Below are 6,000 nucleotides of genomic sequence, written 5' to 3'. Positions count from 1 at the left end.
ACGCAAGCCATGGGTGGATTTTTGTACTTCATTACTATCATAGATGATAGATCTAGATTCGGATATGTGTATTTGATGAAACACAAGTCTGAAGCCTTTGAAAAGTTCAAAGAATATAAACATGAAGTGGAGAAACAAACCAAACACAGTATTATAACTCTTCGATCAGATCGAGGTGGTGAATACTTGAATGGAGAGTTTCTAGATTATCTCAAAGAAAATGGTATAGTCTCCCAGTGGACTCCTCCATATACTCCACAGTTAAATGGGGTATCTGAAAGGAGAAATCGAACTTTGTTAGACATGGTTTGGTCCATGATGAGCTATGCAAATCTTCCAGTATTCCTATGGGGTTATGCATTGGAAACCTCAGCATATTTACTGAATAAGGTGCCTTCCAAATCTGTTCCTCAAACACCATATGTGATATGGAAAGAAAGGAAACCGAGTCTTAAACACGTTAAGATTTGGGGATGTCCAGCTTATGTCAAGAAAGTTGACCCAAATAAGCTGGAATCTCGATCCGTAAAATGTAATTTTGTGGGATATCCTAAAGAGACTTTGGGGTATTACTTTTACACCGATCATCGGGTGTTTGTCTCCAGACATGCTACCTTCTTGGAAAAGGAGTTTATCCTTGAAGGAAACAGTGGGAGCAAAATTGAACTTGATGAAGTTCAAGAAGCACAAACTACTACGGATCAAGTGGAAATACCTGTTCAGACTGAACAACCTTCTATGGAACAGCCCATTCGTAGGACAGGGAGAGTGTCTCGCCAACCTGAGAGGTATTATGGCCTTGTCATTGAGAATGGCAATGAGTTGTCAATCATTGATGATGACGACCCTATGACCTATAATGAGGCTATGAGTAGTGTTGACTCAGAGAAATGGCATAGTGCCATGAAATCCGAAATGGAATCTATGTATACCAACCAAGTATGGACTCTGGTTGAGGCGCCTGAAGGTGTTAAGCCTATTGGGTGCAAGTGGGTATACAAAAAAAAGATTGGAGCAGATGGCCAGGTGGAGACCTATAAGGCCAGGCTCGTGGCAAAAGGATTCAAACAAAGGAAAGGGATTGACTTTGATGAAACTTTTTTGCCTGTAGCCCTGTTAAAATTAATTCGGATTTTGCTTGCGATTGCTGCTTACTACGACTATGAGATCTGGCAAATAGACGTGAAAACGGCCTTCCTCAATGGGGAACTTGAGGAGGAAGTGTATATGACACAGCCAGAGGGTTTTCTTTCCAAGGGAAATGAACACCTAGTGTGTAAGCTGCTGTGAACCATATATGGTTTAAGGCAAGCTTCTCGTAGATGGAACATCCGTTTTGATGAGACAATCAAAGAGTTTGGTTTTATAAAAAACATAGATGAACCATGTATCTACAAGAAGGTTAGTGGGAGCGCGGTAATATTTCTTGTATTGTATGTGGATGACATACTTCTTATAGGAAATGATATACCGATACTATAATCAGTCAAAGTATGGCTATCAAAGAACTTCACCATGAAGGACTTGGGAGAAGCATCCTACATTCTCGGTATGAAGATCTATAGAGATAGATCTAGAAGAATGATAGGTCTTACCCAGGGTACATACATCCAGAAAGTGCTTAAAAGGTTTAGCATGGAAAACTCTAAAAGAGGTCTCATACCGATGAGCCATGGAGTGTCCCTTTCCGAAAAAATGTCTCCTAAGACACCTGAGGAAAGAGAGCGTATGAGTAAGATTCCTTATGCTTCAGCAATAGGATCTATCATGTACGTGATGTTGTGTACAAGGCCTGATGTTGCTTATTCAATTAGTGTGACGAGCAGATATCAGTCCAATCCAGGTGAAGACCACTGGAAAGCAGTGAAAAATATCCTTATGTACTTGTGAAGTACTCAGGACATTTTTCTTATTTTTGGTGGTGAATCTGAGTTGAAAATAGAGGGTTACACTGACTCTAGTTTTCAATCAGAAAGTGATAGCAAATCCATGTCAGGGTACGTGTTTACTCTGAATGGTGGTGCAATTCAGATTGTTGAAAGAGGAGATGTCAACGTCGAGAGAGTTGATACACATAACAACGTAGCAGACCCACTCACAAAGCCACTTTCTCAGAGTCACTTTGATCGTCATAAAGACAAGATAGGTATTAGATACCAGAGTGATTGGCTTTAGTACAAGTGGGAAATTGAAAGAGATATGTCCGAAGTCCAATCATGTATGAGGATTTAGGAATAACTTTTATGTAATCTGTTTTGATTTCATTGATATTAATAAAAGACTTGTTTTATTTTTATTGCGGGCTCTATCTATTTAAATGTTTAAATAAGATATACCACAGTTTAGAGTAAAGCTTTTTATGGATTGTGATGAGATCATAATAATGAGACCTAAAAGATGATAACTCTAAACTTAAATAGTTCCTGGTCGTAGGATTACTAACCGGTGATTAATAATCCGCAAAGATCGGTACATACTATGCTTGCTTCATTATGAAGGATGTCTGTTCTCATAGATATTTGTGTGGTGACACTATAGCTAGTATGTAGGTGCTTATTATAGAATAAGTTCACTGAACATGACTCACACAGCTGAACAACTGATGGAGTTCACTCACGTGTCAGCAGTTGTTCACATAGTGATAGTTGTACAAGTATCCTTAGACTTGAGGTCATCATAGTCATCTTGTGTACACTGAACTATGCTTTGGTTTACTTCTTAGTCTCAAGGGACAATTATAAGGGCTCTACTGGGTATAGGAATTTGTACACGAATATAGTGTATGATCAATAAAGGATCTACCCCTTCCAGTGTAGGAAGAGAATGTTCAATGCTGATCCACTTATGTTAGTTCAGGAATCTCTGGCCAGAGTGAATGAAATTAGAAAGGAGTTTCTAATTTACATACTAAGCATAGTGAATGGGAAAGCAAGTGATTAAATAAGATAGACTTGACACAAGTTCCATGCCTTGTATTTAATCGTGACATTGCAGGGTAGAAGGAATTAATTGTACAGTAACTACTCACTGAATAGGTTCTTGGTATTCTAAGCAGTGAATTCGTATTATCCGAATAGTCGCGATATGCTGAGAAGTATCCCTCACGATGTAGAATAAATATGATTAATTAATTAATCATATTTAGTGAATTAGAGAATTTATATAAATAATGATAAAATAGTTTTATTATTATTTATTTCTACTACCGGCTTAATATTGAAACTACAGGGTCACACCATAAAAGAGAATGATTTAATGGTGGAGAAATTATTTAATAATGGCTGAAAATTAGTTATTTATGAAATAAATAATTAATTGGAAAATTTAATAATTGATTAAATGAGATTTAATTGATTATAAATTAATTAAGAAAAAGTTCTTAATATTATTAATTAAGAATTTAATTTTTGGAAATTAAATCAAGTGAGAGAATTATTTCTAAAGTGTTTAGAAAAAGGATTAATAATTAAAAGGTGTTTTAATTATTAGTGAGAATAATAAAGGGTTAATAATAATAATATTTTATGGGAAAATTTTCAGCTGAAAATTTTGCCTATAAATATACTATTATAGACCCTATTTTTGCCTCAACCAAAAAGATTTACAAAACCCTAATTCTCTCCATCTCCTCCTCCTTCATTACATCGTTTTCTTGGTGGATACCGGTGGAGTGCTTCACACTTGAGGAGCAGCTGCTAAGGATCTCCGTTCAACGAGATCTAACGAAAATGATATATGTTTATGTTTATAGATTTCCGAGCGGACCCTAGAGCATCATCCACCTCAAATTGCCCTGGCAAGTTTACGAACCCAAATCCATATACTGTTGTATTGTGAAATGATTGTTTTACTATCTTTTTTATAAATTCCATTCTTGTTATGATGATAAGTATTTGAGTTTTCGCATAAATAACGATTGTGTTACGATGTATATATGTCGTAGAATATTTTAACGCTACCATGAGCGTGATGTATAAGACCGAGAGTCGATCGGAGTTTTAAAACGAAAACCCGGGAGACATTCCGGAGATATTTTGGATGATTAAAGTCTGCACTTATTTTATTCCAAGGGACTCCATGTCCACTTGCGAAATATTAAATACCTCGAATTTATTTAGAACGATTTTCAAAGATCGTATTCCCTCAACTATATTTTTACTTGAACAATGAATATTATTTAGGTTATTAATTTAATATAGGAGAATTATTCTCCAACGATTATTTATTTCAAACTCGATTAATTATATTATTAAAGATTACTTTTTTTTTGCTAATTTATTAAAGATTACTTTAATTATCTAAACATAAATTAGTTAAGGAATATTATTTCAAATATTCTTTTAAAATATAATTATTCAAGGTTTAATTATTTAATAATTATTATTTAATTATTAATTATTTATTAAATGATTTAATATGATTTAAAAATCATAAAATCCGATTTAAAGTATTTTCTGAATTTCAGAAAATCATTCGTATAATTTCAGACCGTCGAAGAATATTATCTCGACATATTTTAAATATTTTGAATATAGTTTCAAAAGAAACTCCCCCTCATTTATTTATCTATTGACAACGCTCAACTCACATTAGCAACATGAGTTGTGCCTATCAATAAGCTAAATGCTTTGAGAACTCGAGGAGTACGAGTTCTTGGGATATGATAGGATTTCTTAAAGGACAAGGGAGGGGTAGAGATCTAGTACTTCGTGTATTGCGGAGACTGCCAGTACCGTGGGAGATGGTACTATATGTACCTAAGGACCTGCGAAGTATGTGTATACCCGAAATGGGACACATAGCCCGTATGCGGCAAGGGTGATAACCAAAATACCAAGTGTCATCCTTCTACTAGTAGAAAAGGTTACTAATTTTTCGTAGTACGACTGATCATCGTATGCGGTGGCTCTAGTGAATGTCATATTCTTCCAATTGAAATTATGATGCAATACCGTAACCCAAGCATAGGTGTTGGGTTTACCATTAAGGTATTCGCAGGATAATAAGTCCACAAAAATATTGTTTTCAAAAGAAGGTGTGTATCACTGAGGAAAACTATTTTTGAATAAACATATTTATCGTATATGGAATTATACTTAAGTTTATCATACAGTCATTTCATACTGTACATTATTATGCTGGGCATTATAGCTCACACTTGTTTTCTTAAATTGATACAACATAACAGTGAATCAAGATGCCTATCATAAAACTCACAGCCAGGAAACGGGTAGGAAACGGCCAGCTATTTCGTAGGATGTTTGGTGTTGTACCTCAGGTAGACCGAATAAGCTGTATTGGTTTTCAGTTGTTTTTAGTCCGGCTTATTTACAAGTATGACTTATGTAATAAATAAGAAGCAGATATTTGGTCGACGGACTAACCTTACTTAAAACTTATTTCCGCAGTAAAACTTAATCACTTTTGGGATTGTAATAATTATCACTTGTGGATTGATATACTCTAGTAATGAATGGTTCGTTTCCAAGACAATAACCTGTAAGTGTGTGTGTATGTTGATAAGTGTGGGGTCGTAAAGGTGTGAGTATTTATATATTATGGTACAAGATAAGTGTTATAAATGATTCAAGATGGTGTGGCCTCCTAGATCCCTGACCCCGGATTTTGGGGCGCCACATTTTAGTAGAGGAAGAAGTTCTTGTTGAGGAGAAAGTTGAAGAAGAAGCTCTTGTTGCAATGGGTGAAACAGAAGTGAATACAAAGGCTTTGATGGACTATTCTCAGCCGAAGATCAATGATATTCAGTCTAGCACTGTCAAATCATCCATCACGGCTAACAATTTTGAAATCAAGGCTAGCACAATTCAGATGGTGCAGAACTCGGTCCAGTTTGGGGGTTCTCCGACTGAAGATCCCAACATGCATATTAGAGATTTCATCAAGATCTGCGACACTTTCAAATTCAACAATGTGTCTGAAGATGCTATAAAGCTAAGACTTTTCCCATTCTCTCTGAGGGATAAAGCTAAGTGCTGGTTG

Source organism: Apium graveolens, chromosome 7 (genome assembly GCF_009905375.1).
Source record: "Apium graveolens cultivar Ventura chromosome 7, ASM990537v1, whole genome shotgun sequence".
Taxonomy (NCBI): domain Eukaryota; kingdom Viridiplantae; phylum Streptophyta; class Magnoliopsida; order Apiales; family Apiaceae; genus Apium; species Apium graveolens.
The sequence above is the reverse complement of the archived record's forward strand: the minus strand, read 5'-3'. Positions refer to the sequence as shown.